The sequence below is a fragment of the Dermacentor variabilis genome, chromosome 1 (assembly GCF_050947875.1).
Source record: "Dermacentor variabilis isolate Ectoservices chromosome 1, ASM5094787v1, whole genome shotgun sequence".
In the NCBI taxonomy this organism is placed as follows: Eukaryota; Metazoa; Arthropoda; class Arachnida; order Ixodida; family Ixodidae; genus Dermacentor; species Dermacentor variabilis.
In genome coordinates, this window is record NC_134568.1 from 146,549,395 (window position 1) to 146,567,068 (window position 17,674).

Sequence of the window (17,674 nt, forward strand, 5' to 3'; positions counted from 1 at the left end):
TTAAATGGGACCGTGTTTACTCTACAGAAGATTTGGCCGGTACAACCAGTATGGTCGAACGTTAGGTTAGTCCCATTACGTCGTCTCTTTCGTCTTGCTGGTGATCGTCGTCTTTGTCCCTCTCGGGGCACCGTGACATAATCCCCGGCGGCGAAAGCGCCGACCGGGCGCCTAGCTTCTAGATGGCGGCCATATGATATGGCTTGAGACGACCCACGTGGACGATATCATTTGATGTGGACGACGGGAAGCATCGGCTGGAGCTACTTCATAAGTCACATCACTGAGCTGCCGGACGACGCGGTAAGGGCTAGAGTACTGGGAGAGCAGTTTTTCCGATAGGCCCACACGTCGTGAAGGAGTCCAAAGGAGGGCGAGGTCGCCGGCAGAGAACTGGATATCACGATGACGGTTGTCATAAAGCGACTTCTGTCTTGCATGCGACTCATAAAGACGACGATGGGCAATTTGACGTGCCTGGGCGGCTGTAGCTATAGCGTCGCGAGCGTGCTCAGACGGGGACTCGAGAGCAGATGGTAGGAGCATGTCGAAAAGCAATGTTGGGTCACGACCAAAGAGGAGATAGAAGGGGACGTAAAGAGCGGTGTCGTGACGTGACGAGTTGTATGCGAACGTCACAAATGTAAGCGCGGCGTCTCAGTCACGATGATCTGAGAAAACAAACATCGAGAGCATATGTGTAAGTGTTCGGTTCGCGCGTTCAGTGAGGCCGTTCGTTTTGGGATGGTATGTTGTCGTGGACTTGTGTTTTGTGGCACAAGAGCGAAGTAGATCTTCAATAACCTGAGATGAAAAGTAGCGGCCCCTGTCTGTGAGAAGCTGGCGAGGAGCTCGTGGTGTATGATGACGTCTTGGAGTAGGAAGTCGGCGACATCGGTAGCACAAGTGGCCTGGATGGCGCGTGTAACGGCATAGCGGGTTGAATAATCCGTTGCAACGGCGATGTACTTATTCCAGCTCTGGAGGTAGCGAAAGGGCCCAAAAGGTCGACGCCAACACGATAAAACGGTTCGGTGGGTATATCAATTGGCTGGAGGGTTCCAGACGGAAGCAAAGCAGGCTTCTTACGCCGTTGGCATGGTTCGCAAGCAGCGACATCACTTCGCGCGGTACGGCAGAGGCCAGGCCAGAAAAATCGTCGCCAGGCGCGGTCGTAGGTCATGGAAACACCCAGGTGGCCAGCGGTAGGGACATCATGGAGTTGCGCGAGTACAGTTGCCCGGAGATGAGAAGGAACGACTATCAGCAGTTCATGACCCTCTGTGCACATATTTCGGCGGTATAAAATGCCGTACAAAACGAGAAACAAGCTAAGCGAGGGGTCTGACGGGTCAGAACGGAGGCGGCTGATGAGGCCGCGCAAGACTGTATCACGTTCCTGCTCCTCGCCGATGTGGTGGAAGGGGGAAAGCGTGAATATTCCACCAGTTGCATCACTGGAGTCTGGAGCGTCGACGGGGTTCCGAGACAAATAATCGGCTGCCTGGTATAGCCCACCGTACTTGTACACTACTGTGTACGCGAATTCTTGAAGACGTAGTAGCCAGTGACCTAGACGAGCCATTGGATCCTAAAGTGTCGAGAGCCAACAGAGAGCGTGATGGTCCGTGGTAACAGTGAAAGATCGACCGTATAAGTACGGCCGGAATATGCTCACTACCCATACGAGTGCGAGGCACTCGCACTCTGTAATGGAGTATTTGCGTTCAGCGTGTAACAGCAGGCGACTTGCGTACGGAACAACTTTGTAACGTCCGCATTGACACTGAGCTAAAACCGCGCCAATTCCATAGCCACTGGCATCTGTACGGACCTCTGTTGGGAAAGATGGGTCGAAGTGAGCAAGAATTGGCGGAGTAGTGAGCAGCTTGGTCAGGACACCATGAAAAGGGAGCGCCTTTCTTCAGAAGTTCAGTCGGAGGCCGAGCAATGGTACACAAAATTTCTGACAAATCGACGGAAATAGGAGCATGAGCCTACAAAGCTGCGGACGTCTTTGGCACAGGTCGGCACAGGAAAATAGAGAACAGCACGAACTTTTGGGGGATTGGGGTGGACACCATATGAGTCAACGAGATGACCAAGGATATTAATTTGGCGGCGACCCAAGTGGCACTTCGAAGTATTTAATTGTTGCCCAGCAGCATGGAAGACGGAAAGAATAGACGAAAGGCGTTCAAGGTGTGTCGCGAAGGTCGGCGAGAACACGATGACGTCATCGAAGTAACAAAGGCATATAGGCCACTTAAAGCTGTGCAAGAACATGTCCATCATGCGCTCGAAGTGTGCAAGAGCATGTCCATCATGCGCTCGAAGGTGGCTGGAGCGTTGCACAAGCCGAATGGCATGACGCGAAACTGATAAAGGCCACCCGGCGTTACAAATGCGGTCTTCTCATGATCCATGTCATTGACAGCAATCTGCCAGTAACCGGAGCGCAGGTCTATCGATGAAAAATACGTCGCGCCGTGTAGGCAATCCAATGCGTCGTCTATGCGTGGCAGTGGATCGACATGCTTCTTTGTCATCTTTTTTAGATGGCGGTAATCTATGCAGAATCGCCAGGTGTGATATTTCTTTTTTACCAAGACAACAGGAGAAGCCCATGGGCTCGACGATGGTTCAATAGTGCCCTTGGTAAGCATCTTATCAACCTCCTGTTGTATTACTCGGCGCTCGGCGTGTGACACGCGATAGCGCCGTCTGTGAATAGGCGGTGCATATGCCGGTATGTATGCGATGCCGAACTAGGGAGGTTTGTCCAAAAGGCCGACCGTCCAGGTCGAAAATGCCGGAATAAGATGTGAGCACATGACGAATATCGTCGGTTTGTGCGGGGGTAAGGTCTAGGGACATCATCTTGGTAATGGTGTCGTGCGCTGGAGCTGACGTGGCGGAATGAGAACAGCAGGCGGTGGAAGAGTTGTAGGAAGAGGCGACAGGGATGATAGGTCGTAGTCGTGCGACGACGACAGTGTGGCGAGAGGGATCACTTTGGGGAGTACCTTAGGGCAGAAGCCGAAATTCAGGAGCGGAAGGTAAGTTTTGTTAGCCGATATGGTTACTGCGGTGTGGGGAAACGACACGCCGTGCGAAAGTAAGGCACTGACACATGGAGTGACGACATAGTCACCATCGGGTACACAGGGGTTGGACACAGCAGTGATACATGTCAGTGCCTGGGGAGATAGACGAACAAAGTTGGCGCAGCAGAGCTGGATCGGTACGGTGTCGGTACGGGCGGTAACATCAGGAAAATCAAATTTGACTACACCAGCTTAACAGTAAATTATAGCTGAGAAGGCAGATAAAAAATCAAGGCCAAGGATCACATGGTGAGGACAACGGTCAACATATAAATATTGAACGGTATAAGCGACTGTTACGTACATTTTAAAGAATCCGGATATCGTGTTTCGTTGTTGAGTTACAAAGTTGTAAACTTGGGAAAAGACGTCGAATGCGGGAGATGGAAATTCAAGACGATGAGGAAAACGTGAACAAGGTGCATTCACCTTGTTCAACCTGCATTCACCTTGTCCACGTTTTCCTCATCGTCTTGAATTTCCATCTCCCGCATTCGCCTTCTTTTCACTGAGGCTCCTGCATTCGCCTTGTTCACGTTTTCCTCAAAATTGTAAACTTGAAAGTTGAGCTTTTCTTGCAATTTTCAGGAATAAAAAAAACACACTGAAGGTCAAAATAAAAAATTCTGCTTTGTACAGTCACTAGACTTTAGCCTTCTTTTTTTTTTAGATGGATCAAACCTAATCAAAATCGGCGCACTAGTTGCTTAGAAATACCGTATCTGTTGAGCAAAATTTTTCTCTTATAAAGAAACTTCAGTTTGAGGGCTCCTCATCTGCCCTGGCGGGGTAGTGTCTTTGGTGCTGAGTTGAGCTGCTAAACCCGGGGACGCGGGTATGGATCCCAGTCGTGGCGACCGCATTTAGATCGGGCCGAAATGCAAAAATGACCATGAACCGTGCATTGGGCGTAGTTTAAAGAACCTCATGATGTGGTCAAAATTCATAATCATATCGTGCCAAAACCATGATCTCATTATGTGGTATGTGGCATCAGCGGCCAGATTTTTGGTGCATAGTTCACGATCTGTAAACTTCCTGCTTCAATTTTTGTGAAAACATTGAAGCCCTATTTCAAAATTTCGTTTCGTAAATTCAGTAATAGTTAAGTTTTTCTCTTAATTGCCATAAATTTCTTACAAAGCAGTCCAGTCGTTGTCTCATAAAATCACTTATGCTTTACATGTATTAGGATAAGAAAATCGCAGTTGGCCCCTAGCTAAAGATTTCTCTAAAGTGTTCTAGTACAATTTTATACGATACCGACAGATAACTTAAGTTTTTATTACTACGAGTATATGACGATCCTATAACCACAGGCGAATATTACGCACCCGCTGTTTGTTTCGTTACTGTAATTTCCACATGAGTGAGATGATAAGCCTCGTTTCTCATTTACAACATGTTCATTCAGTTGCTTTTGCTTTCGGCACGGGGCGCCATTATTTCCACTGAAGGACATGAATTAATTTTATCCTTGTGCCTTATATTACACCATTTTTTAAATCCATCCTTAGAAGGGAAGAAATAGAGAGTGTTCGATTCGACTGGAATAGAAAAAATCTTACAATGGGAACACCCCTATTGATCAGTCATATTATTTTGTTTCTACGTATTTCGCACCTGTACCCAGCCTCGGGCTGCCCTAAACTGTCCATCCGGCCCGGTTTCAAGGCTCATGCTCAGAGATGGGCTGGGGCCAGAGCATCATTGTTTACCACAGGAGGTACACATGTGCCCTTGAGACGAGATACATAGATTGCGAACATTTGCCAAATATTCCAAATGATTTGCAAAACACTGTTCTGGGTTAATTCTGCCACGTGTTCGACCTAGGGACGTACTAGTGAGTTTTCTTTCTATTCATACCATATGTTTGTAGGTTGTGGCGTTTATCAACTAGTCACGTCTCCGGTTCAACCGCTCGCATACGATGGAGTTTCCATTATATATTCCTATAGCGCCACGCACATTCGCACCACCGAAGATGCAGATAGACGGCGAGTGCAAAAAACCCGTTAAGCAAGTCACGTAAGCGTCAAACTGAGGAGCGCTTGGTTGCGCAAGCAGAATATGAGTGCGTGGGCGGCCGATAAGGCTACAAGTACTTTAACGACACTTCGTGGTTTGGATATGCGTTTAGAGTGTAGGATTTTATGTGGTTTAGCTGAGGGTTCAGAGATTCACAAGGATTGATTTTGGTTCAACGTCCTTGCTACGCGGCAAGGACGCGTGGGCGTTCGTCGTCTGCAGAGCATTCGTTACGATGTTTCCGAAGATGTGGGGCTGCAAACACAGTGAGCACATAATATATACGGGATATACGTTTCACAAAACTTGAACCAAACTTTATGAAAGAAATAGGGCATTGTAGGCGAATGCGACAAAAGGTTATCATTCGTTGCCGCACGAGTTACTTGATTTTTTTTTCTGTAATGCGTTTAGTCAGCCACTGAGTTAATTTAATGTGGAAAGTTTCAAATATTCGTTTCAACGCCTTAGTTGTATGTTTAATAACTGTAGAACGTGTTTGGATACAGCCACAGTTATCTTTTGCATGACTTTTTGTTCGGGCTCTATAAAAAATTTTCGAAATGTGTCCAAAAAATGTCGTCCTTTCGAAGTGGTCAAACAAGTCGATTTGTTTTCTTTCATAGCTTTTTTTACTCCAAACGTGCTGACATTTACGAAGCGTCTGAAGGTGTTGGGCGTCGCAAGCATTTTTCGATGGGCCATTCTTTCACAACAAGCAATTAACGTTCTCCCTAGTGCGGAGACCCAGTCGGGAGTGCATGACGCGGGGAAATTTGCTGAATGCGCTTAGTGCTTGCAATCGACTCTCACACTGCGCAAAGCTGCAAGAATGGGCACTTTTCGAGCAACCGTTCTTATGAATCATGGCGTTGGCTAGCGCGCTGGGTGGCTTGTCTGTACCCGCAATTACCATAACCGCTCGAGGAAAGCAGAAGTTGTTGTTAAGCTGCAGGATGGGGCCGGCGGGTTAGGCAAGTCTAAACGCAATGCGAATAAGTATTCATGGAGTTTCCATTAGGCACATTAGGATTTCCTTTTTTACTATTCAAGGCTCTGTTATAAAGAACCGCAAGAGCATTGTCTTCAACTGTGGTATATACATATATACCGCACGTATACGTATATTTTTTAGTAACAAAAAGCATTATTGCCAGAATAGTTACATTTGCCACTGGCAGGTGGCACTTCAGCTGTGCGGTACATGGTTGATTGCTTTTGGAAGCGGAAGAGAAAGAAGTGCTCAGGGATGACTTCCTTGTTAAATTCTAAAATTTCTATCTGACTTCGTTCTTTTTATCTATTCAAAATTTCTCAACATTGCTTCTTTTTAGATTCAACTAATCATTTTCTTAACTCAACCGATTCTTGGCCAATCCCCCATAGTGGAACGAGCTGCTCTTGGACGCAAACAAACAAGCTCACCGGTGCTCTGGACTTATCGCTACTATGCGGTTTTTTACGGCTTTACCAGTTTCATGAACGCACTCTTATCAAGGATGAGAAAGAAGACGCTCGCGCGACAAAATTTCCTCCCGACAATTTAACCAATTTCAGTATGAACACCAATTTCCTAATACCATCCAAATTTTGGTCAATCCCCCGCAGTGGGTATGCGCCGCTATAGAAGGCAAACCAAAGCAAACCAACAACCTGAACAAGGGCAGCCGTCTACTTCATCGTTCATATGTTTGGACAATGTGACTTTGGAAGCTCGGACCAGCTCGATTCCTGGAAGAGCTCAACCCGGAAGCCATGGACTCTGACAGCGAGTACACCATAGCCATGCGCCACCGTATGAAGAAGATGCGCCGGATGTCGAGTGGGCCGACTTCATTTAACAAGATTGAGCATCTTTCATGTTCTCTTAGGTGACGCTTAAGGCGTCATACAACCTAGACTCCCTAAACAGGCAGGTTTTTAACATAACACTTCGGAACTGTGGCCGCTGGCCAAATCAACGAAATCCGAATCAACTCTCGAAAGAACGTCCTGATGGTAGAAGCAAAATAATTCAACTATACTAGAGAACTTAAAGACTATTATAAGGGCAATTCGCGTCCATGCCTTTATTAAGGCGAAAGTCCTAGAAGGCTCATGGGTCGAAACGTCCGGTGTTATGACACCAAAATTCAATGGCACCAAAATTCAATGGCACCAAAATTGGGAGGTCGAACCCGCGACCTTTGGTGGGAATCTAACCCACGACCTTTGGTCTTAATGAAGGCGAATTAAGGCACAGTTAATTATTATATAGTTAATTAAAGCACTCGAACCCTCTATCTTTGGTGTTAATTAAGACGAAGTTAGGGCACTCGAACCCACGCCCCAACATGGGGATATGGGCGAACCGGCCATATCTCCAAGTTGGATTCCAATTGTTATTGTGAAGGTCGAGATTCGATCCCACGCCCTTTGGTGTGAATTAAGTCGAAATTAATTAGAGCACAGTTAAGATAGAGTTATTTAAGGCATTCGAACCCACGACCTTTGGTGTTAATTAGGTCGAAATTAATTAAGACACAGTTAATTATTGTATAGCTAATTAAATCTCTCGAACCCACGACCTTTGGTGGGAGAAAACAACTAATAGGAAGTAACAATGCATTCAAATGAAAATGTCAAGTAGTGTAATGAATGTCTCGTGAGCGCGCAGGCTTTCGCCTTCATCCTCTTTAGTACATGTTGTAGTGACTTTTAATATTTCAATTACGGGAAGGAGTCAACGACAGGCGTAATTGCTGATGTCGAGCTTGAAAACAATTATGCGGACCTCAAGAATCTACTGAGTACATCGGTTCTTTGAATTTACCGCTTCCGGGTAATTCCCGGTGCAACAAGTATTACTTCATCGACGTTGCCAGCGTCTGCCAAATTGGGGCACGTGATACAACGCACCCGACCATTCGTTCCGGTGCCTATGCAGTGCCGGAAGTGTCTCAAGATCATCCACGTAAGCACTGTGCGCAGAAATTGAGTGTCTTGTCAGCGTTGCGGCGAAAAGCATGACACTTCCAACTGAGAAACATCCCCATTCAAACGTCCCAGCTGCCCTTGCTCTCACGAAGCAAAGACGAAGGATTGCCCCAATATGCAAGAGAAGGTTTGCATTTCCCGAAAAATGCCCAGAGACATATCTTCCCGTAGATAGGCTATTCAAACTGGTCACCGAGACGAAGAACGCTCGCGAGAGAAGCGCCACCCAGCCACTTCAGAACTGCATATCGGCGCGCAGGTGCCACGACTACCTCTGCCTGTGTCGGTATCGAGGACGCCTGCAGCGAATTCGGGGTAGCTGAGAGCACAGCGTGAATATTCGTCGCCCCTGGTTGGCCCAGACATGGATATGGCTTTGCTGCCCTCTAAACCCCTGGGCATAACACCGTGCCGTAGGGTTCCTGTACGTCAAGGAGCGGACGCTAGGTAAGCAAGGAGCCGAAAAGAACGACAAGGAAAGCGCTGGGAAAATGCTGAAGCAGCTGCTAGAATCAATGCGCGTGATTCTCTGTAGCCTCCAGACTCCGGCCGCTAAAACCGCCGTGCAGGTCCTTGCCGCACTAGAGCCACTTATCGCTGCTGTTTACGTATACTGTAAAGACCTTTTTTTGGCGCTTATGCTGCTCACGCTGGAGAAGCTCACACACAAGCTTCTTCGTTACGTGTTTTTGTCAAGTTTCAAGGAGAGGACGACGAAGTTATTGCGCTCGGTTGCTGGTTTTCTTCTGGTGCTGCGGTTTTTCTCTATATTATTTTCGTGCATCAGTAACAGGCAACGAGGTTTGTGTTGAAGCCTGAAGACTTCTACTCTGGTGGGAGATCCTCCCCGCGGAGCTTGCCATGGAAAATATGGTCTTGGACTCGTCTGGTGGTCTGCATAGATCGCCCGCGGCACGAAACCGGCTCAGTTCGGCACTAGGATCCGACGCTGCTGATTCCGAGCTTTCTTACTCAAGATCGGAAGATTCGGATGCTTTCATACCTGTCAAGCACCGCCGTCCAAGACGGACGTCTCCAGCATCGTCTTCAAGTGAAGGGACTGTCATATACAGCACCATCAAGACTACGACAGTAGCTTTCATGCCCGTCGACGCGATGGTAAGCCTGAATGCTATCTCTCGACAGAAACTTAATGATTTCTTCTTCAAACTTGCCCCTGGACTAATCCAAGAGGTTCGTGTGAACCCCTGAAAAAATGTAATTGCTGTTGACACAACTGATGACAAGATGGTGCACACTCCACTTGGTTTGTTTGAAATCTGTGGGGTGCCACACGCGTTCCTACATACCATAGGGTACAAATATACCAACTGGTGTCGTATCTGATGTGGACTTGAATCTCAAAGATGACCTTTTTAAGAACATGATCGTTTGCACGCCACCATGCAAAATAATTAGCGTTCGAAGGCTAGGCTCGTCGAAGTGTATAAGACGTTTTTCGCCCCTGGAAAGCTGCCTAGTCATATAAAGGCTGGACTTGTGCGCTATCCTGTTCGACCTTTGGTACCACGGCCTTTGCAATGTCATAAGTGTTTGAAGATTGGTCATGTTCAGGGCTTCTGCACCAGAGATCTGGTCTGTGCCAAATGCGGTGGGAATCACCATGTAGATTCCTGTGAAAGTCAGGCATATCGGTGCCCTAACTGTGATGGTGAACATTTGGCAACGGATAAAGGATGTCCCTCATTGAAGAATGAACTAAAGGCATTAAAAGAGAAAGCCAAAAAGAAGGCAGCAGAAGATGAAAACTCCCGTCGTCGTAGTGCTGCCCCAGCGACTGGAAAAGAAGCGCGTTCAAAGAATGACAAAGACACAACGCATCGGAAAGTAGGGGGGCGGACCTTCTGCCTCCCAGACACATCGTGGCCAGCGCTGCCATCGACATCGTCGAAACAAGTATCTACAAAGACTTCGACCACAGTGGAAAGCACTGCAAACACAGTACCTAAACCGGTATCAGCCAATGACGATGTGCAACTTGTCAATCTTCTGAAATTGCTTGTCAACTTCATCAGATCTCTAATCGCCGGTTACCAGATACCAGCAGCGTCAGCAGCAGAGCAACTTTTGGAGACCCTTGTTCCAGTCCTCTAAGGCCTTCGCTAGACGTTTTACCGGAAACAATTTTAACAGTTGTCAGCAGCCTGGCCCCTTTGTGCTGCAATGGAATGTCAGGTCGATGCGACCGCGTCACGCTGATATAGTCCTTCGGCTCATCGCTATGAAGACTCCACCAGACGTTATAACGCTTCAGAAAACTAACGTAAGGAAAGACGAATATCGGTTGCCAAGCTTCGTGAATGTCCATAGTAACACTCGATACGCAGAACCAGTTTGTGGCTCTTTCCAGTGTGTGGACGCGGCGCATACGCGCAATGCTTCAAAATCATCAGTGGACGTGCGTGCTGACTTGGACTTCGCGGCTCTTGACACAGACGGCATCTGTGACGATGAGTTTGAGTGTGCAGCTGTTATTGTGAACCTCAGAGGTGTGTCTACGACGGTGGCAAGCATATACAACAGGCCTACACGTTCTTCCGATACCTCACTACTTGAGTGCTAGTGTCTCGGTGTGGTGCATCGTTTCTGTTATGCGGAGATTTTAATGCCCACCATCCACGATGGTGTAGCCATCCCCAGGACAATGGTGGGGCAGATATTAACGAGATAATTATCAAGAACGATCTTCAAATACTGAATGACGGTTCACGTACATTTATAGGTAGAGAAAAGGAGCATTCCACTATAGACCTTGCGATATCAACGAGAGATGTGTGCTTAGCCTGGTCATGTGAACCTGACCCGTGGGGCTCAGCTCACCTACCCATTTGGTTAACACCAGCACATACTGCGGGCCGCCAGGATGTCGTTTATACAGTAACTAACTGGGACAACTTCCGTCAGCTGATCTCAGAGGCACCATCTCAACACAGCGTGTTTAATCTTATGAGTAAGTACTTACGAGAAGCAGCAGTACAACGAAGACAGAGTATCGGCAAACCAAACCCCGATCTAAAGCTTTGCGGCTCCGCACATGTCGACGGCGCGCTTATAGATGGGCACAGCACTCTAAACGACGCACCGACTGGACTATATATAATCGCATTGATGCAGCCATACGGCGGCATACAAAACAACTTCGTCGCGAGAGCTGGAAAGCTTTGTGTAGTTCGTTGCATACTGGAAGTGGTTTTGGAAGTGTATGGCGTATACTGGACGGCTCTCCGCACTCCTGAAATCTGCAAGAATCCTACGGCTGCATTGAGCATAGCGACTGACCAGTCAGCAAAAGTAATAGCGGCGGCATTTGCAGACATTTTCGTCTCTCCTGCATCCAGTGACACCACAAATAGCGACTTTCCTTCTTTGACAAGTCACAGCACCATAACCGCTTCCTACGGTCCAGCCTGCCAGATGGACGAAACACATTTCACTCTCGAGGAGCTGCGACACGCGCTGCGCCTCTCCAAACGGTGCACTGCTCCAGGCGAAGATGTCGTGACGTATCAAGCATTGCGGAACGTTGATAAAAGTTTTCATGACCGTATATTGGACGAGTATAATGAAGTATGGCGAACCGGTGTAATCCCCGCTGAATTGAAACCGTCCGTGGTAATACCAATTTCAAAGCCCGGGCGTCCGGCAAGGCACCTCAAGTCCTAACGGCCAATATATCAAGTCCTACCGGCCAAGTCCAACCGTACTCGCCGCGCTTCCAAGTCGTTTGCCTCGGGCCGTGACTTCCCTGTGAGTATAGCTGTCTACGCAGATGACATTGCTCTGTGGATTAACGGCCCTTCGCACCTTGGTCCGCGGCTTCGTGCAAGCTTGCAAAGAGCTCTAAACGCTACTTCGGAGTACTTGGGTGAAGTTGGCCTGCTCATATCACCTGCTAAGTCGGCTGCAATAGCATATCACCCTAAACTACGCGCTCGTCGAACAATGAGCCGACTGTATCTTGACGAAACGCCTATAAACTGGGTGCGACAACACCGTTATTTGCAGTTAATTGTGGATGATCGCATCTCTTGGCGTCCTGCCGTTAAATCTGTACGACGCAAATCGCACTCCCTCCTCAAGTATGTGGCCGCCTTGACCGCTAGAGGTGCTGGCTGCGACCAAACAACGGTTCTCCAGGTGTACCAGTCATCTGTACTCTCAGACATGACGTGCGCATTACCAGTCCTGAACATACCACCTAGTTTGATGGCCCAACTGGAGCGAGATCATCGCGTTGCCCTTCGACTAATGCTTGGCTTATCTCGTGAGGCGCAGTCTATTGCATTACTCACTGAAGCGCATCGTTACCCCTGAGGCTGCAAGCAGACAAGAGAGCTCTAAATCATATCGAGCGTCTGCACCGGGCATCGAATGGTCAATCGCTCCTTGATCGTCTCATTCACCACCCGTTATCCTGCATAGTAAAAATGGCGGCATTATTTATGAATATCACTGACATTTCTGAACATGCTCCTTCACATACGCCTCCGCGTCCAAAAGATATCACGAAACACGTATTCCCCATTTACCTCACAATCCCTGACATGCACAAAAAGTCTGATATGCCTGTTTCGGCAATATTCCAATTGGCTCAATCTCACATGTTCGAAAAGTTTCCAGATTACCTTCAGGTATTCACAGATGCATCTGTACACAGCGACGGTCAAGGCGCCTCTGCAGCTTTTTTCTGCCCTTCAACTCAAGTACGGCGTATCTTTCAAATACCTCATCCAACATCGTCAACAACTGCGGAGCTAGCAGCAATTAATGTTGCACTAAAATACGTGCAAGAGGAGTTAACTACATCTAAGGTTGCCATCTTTACGGACTCCCGTGCTGCCCCTAGCAGGTTACAACGCAGTGAGATTGATTGTCCACTCGTGCGCAGCATTACTGGCTCTGCGAGCAAAATTTCATCGCGTGGGGTATCTCTCGTTGCTCAACGGAATCACACGTAGGAATCGCCGGCAATGAAGAGGCTGATTGGCTCGCTTCAACTTGCGCTCATAAGAACTGTGACTGCCCAGAAATTTTGTGCAAGCTTTATGACGCTTGTCTTATGATTCGTCGCCACCTACTCAAGTAGCATCCAGACCAGCGCGTCGCAAATGGAACGTTCCCATCCCCTGTTTGAGGTCGAGGCTTGCCTCGTCGCGCTAGAGCACAACTACTCAAGCATAGGGTTGGCTTCGTGAACGTGCACGAACGTTCATACAGACAAAGCCGTGTGGAAAGTCCATTGTGTACGTATTGTGGCTGCTGCGAGACACTTCAGCACCTTATATTTGAGTGTCCCGCTTTCAATGCGTAGCGCATGTCGCTCGTGAGGGACTATCATCTCCTTCGCCTGCGGTGTACGACACTCGACGAATATTTGTATCCTAGTAGTTGTGCGTCTCGACGCGATCAGGCTCATCGTGCTCTACTTACTTTTTGTAGAAGAAACTAACTTAGGTTTACGTTTGTAGCGTCGAAACTATTCTATACAACATTCTGTAGTAGCGTGACCTTCAGTGACCGGCCCTACTGTGTGTGATCTGTACTGTGTTCTTCTTTAGTCTTTAGATTTGTCGTGTTGCTCTTCCTTTCCTCTTTCCTCCCCTCCTTCCTATCTTCCATTTCTGTATTGCTGTCACCTCCCTTCTGAAGAGTAGGTAGGCGTCGTGCCCCTTCCGGTGGCAGTTGCCAGCCTGCTCCTCGCTTTCCCTTTCTTGTTAATTGTGTATTTGTGTTCAAAACAAAATAATAATAATAATAATAATAATAATAATAATAATAATAATAATAATAATAATAACAATAATAATAATAATAATAATTTCAATAGGATTAGTGACCACAGCCAAGCTCTGTAAGGCGGATGACATTTCTGAATGACTTTCTTGGACTTTATTGATAACCATCATAATGTCGAACTTGCCTTCATCTGCTTGTGCCCCCCCCCCCCATCGCTCTTCTATTTCATTCTCATCCCTCATCCAACACTTACGTCCACGTTCCACTTTCCCGTGTGCGCAGTAGCAGGCTAGAGTACGCTAGCTCAGGCCGACATCTCTGTCTTCCTTCAAATAATATACTCGCCGTGGTTGCGCAGTGGCTTTGGTGTTGCGCTGCTAATCACGAGGTCGCGGGATCAAATCCCCGCCACGGCTGCCTCATTTTGATGAGGGCGAAATGCAAAGAACACCCGTGTACTTATTTTTCGGTGACGGTAAAGAACCCCGGATGGTCAAAATTAATTCGGAGTCTCCCACTACGGCGAGGCTCCTAATCCGATCACGGTTTCGGCACGTAAAACCCCAGGATAATTTTTTTTTCCTTCAAATAAATTTTCTCCGCTACTTAACTCACAGCAAAGTCGGACTGACCAATTTCACAGACTCGCGCTGTTTGAGGAGCGGTGGCAGACAAATATGCTTAAATAGCGAGAGTATGCAGATCCGGGACCGCTACTGCGCCTACGAGTGATAGTGCAACGGACTGCTTGGGCAAATATGCAGCGGCGTCGGCAGATTTCAGAATCACAGCGGACAAGTCCTGTTTTGTGCTGTTTCCTGGACTGCGATGGAGCACAACGACGGTGAAGACCAGTATCCGAAGCACATTTCAGCACGCTAATCATGTGCGATTTTTTAGCCTTGTACGTACACGAACACATAGCTACAGCCGTTAGGCGCGTAAGAAAGCAGGCGAAGCTTAGACCACGTTTTTATGCGTAGCCCTGTCTATATTCTCCTAGCGTACAAAATAACCAGAACTATGGTTTTATTGCGTCTAGGACGTTCTGGCAACGTGCTGTACATTCCATCAATTTGATGTTCGAACCACGCCTAACTTCGGTGCGAAGAGTGGCTAGTGCACGCTGTGGAAGTGACCCTTCTTCGATGTTAAAGTTGAATTCGGCATTGGTTGGGAACCGCGCGCTTTTTCAGTTGCCCTTGAATATCACCATCCGAGTGGCAGCACGATCGCCTGGAGTCGCTGCATGAGAAACACCTTGGTGCGCAACGGACACCTTCCAGTGACAAAGATATATATTCACGAGTATTTGTCATCCTCCCTCCTTGCCATTTCACAGACTTGCAGCTGTTTCGCCTCGCTTAGTCTGATTGAGGTAGCGCTGTTATCTGGAGACTTCGGAGGCGTACTGAATGTCATGTTCTACAGCGAAGCTGTGAGCCTCTCGTTAGTCGGCATTTTTCGTGCTGTCGTTCGTGGGCAAAAATGTAGGTCGATCCTGGAGGATGTGCCATACCGGGTCGGCCTGCGGCGGAGGTAAAGCAGGCTGCAAGCACTCAGCAAAGTGAAGGAAAAAGTGCATACATTCTTTGGAATCATGTACACAACATACAGATCAACATTCTTTTCAATAAAGAGCAAGCAGAAAGCAAACTTTCGGATTGATGATAAGGCGCTCCTGAGAACAATGCAAAGCACGTAGCACTCCCAGCATACGTTTCCCAGTAAAAATTACTGTTGCACAAGCTGCTGCTGCGATGGCAGCTTGCGAATGGGGGGTTGCGTCACTAGTCTTTCGTATGTAAAAGAAGCAGGCTAGCGACGGATTTAATTCTTGTTGCAGCACTGGTATGCGTAGGCAGCGTATAGTTAGCAGCGTGTTCAATGGGGCTGTTGGTTCATCTTTAGAGCAAAAACAGGAACAGCGGAACACAGGACGAGCGAGTAAACAGGACACAGCGCTGTCCGGTTTACTCGCTCGTCCCGTGTTGCGCTGTTCCTCTTTTTATTCTAAAGCGTATAGTTAGGGTTCCTAAAGGGACAGCGTGAATACGACGAGCGACAAAGGGAAAAAGAAACGGCAATACGACCAGCGGCGGCGTGCTGTGAAAATTACGTTTACTCCCATTACTACGATAACTGTAAATTACCATTACTATCATTACTCTAAAGCAGTGAAGCATTGCATAACCCCATCGGCAGTTCTGGCGGTGGTTTTTCAACAGCTTCGCTGGACATCCACTTTCGCAGGGCGGGGATGGCGAGCCAATTTTTTTTTTCTTGCCCTTAACACTGTCCGACTCCTTGGTCTGCAGTTTCCCAGAGAACCAGAATGCGTGGAACTCCGTAGGCGTGCAATAGCCTGTAATGTCAGTTAAAAATGTTTTAACATTACCCGCCGTGGTTGCTCAGTGGCTATGGTGTTGGGCTGCTGAGCACTAGGTCGCGGGATCGAATCCCGGCCACGGCGGCCGCATTTCGATGGGGGCGAAATGCGAAAACACCCATGTGCTTAGATTTATGTACACGTTAAAGAACCCCAGGTGGTCAAAATTTCCGGAGTCCTCCACTACGGCGTGCCTCATAATCAGAAAGTGGTTTTGGCACGTAAAACCAACATTCGCACCAAGCACCTCAGACATGTAGCGGGGAAATTTGCGCCAGCCGATTGCTGTAATGAAAGGGAGCAGAAGGGCAATGGAAATTTCATGTGACGTTATAACAGCGGGCCCCGAGGCCACCAGCATTTTGTAACAATAGATGCGATTTTCCAATCTTCGTTTGTTATCACCCATTGCGCCGAGTGACAAATGCCGGCAACAATGGAAGCCCGATACGGCGTTCAAGCCAATGGCGAAAGGCGGAAACAACGGCGGAATGAACGGGAACGTTACAAAATACTGCAGCAGTGCAACGCAGCAGAAGTTATCACAGGCCATCGCCGCATACATTGGAGGGATTTAGATTGTGCAACAAAGTGCGCCCCTATGCGCGGGTGTCCTGACAAGCTAACGAGAAGGATAATAGAGGCGCTATAGATGGAAAGGCGCGAAGAACCTTGTGTCAGTTTTCCGTGAAAGACGTAAGCCTTTCGTTTTCGTTCACTCGCATGAACTTTCACCAGTTTCTGGTTCTTTCCTTTGTTGCCGTTTGATTTCGGTTATTGTTCCATTTTGTATCTCTTGCAAGTCAGATTTATTCTGCCACAAACAGGGAAAAGGCCACCAGTTGTTAGTGCGCCCGTCTTATCTTTCTTATTCTTTGTGTCTTTCGACCTCATTCCGCGCAGAGTAAAAAGAAACAAAGAGAGAGAGAGAGAGAGAGGTTTAATGACACGAAATGCAGGGAGGTCGGCCTGAGATATATTCCTCTAGCCAGCTACTCGGAGTTGGGGGGAGGGGAAGAGGGAAAGAAAGAGAGAAGAAAGAAGCGCATGATGGGTGACGATGACGAGAGAAAGAGGATGTAAAACATATGGCAAGTAATTTGGCATGCTCAAAGCCTACAGTCCAGGCCCGTACTTTTTAAATGTTCAGTAACGCCTGGATGGCCTTGAAACTCGATTGAGCGTCTGGCCAAGGGCCTAAAATAACGTCCTCCGAAACAGTGGGCTGTCGAGACGCGTAAGGTCAAAAGGTCCATCTTTTATTTGCGTATACCGAGTGTTGGAACAACAAAGCCAAAAATTTATATTGTTGCCAGATGAATATCAGTGACGAGCGGCGTAGTCTGACATTACTAATGCCGAAAAAGAAAGGAACAGTTGTCTGTTATGCCTTGTGAAAGAACGATGATGACCG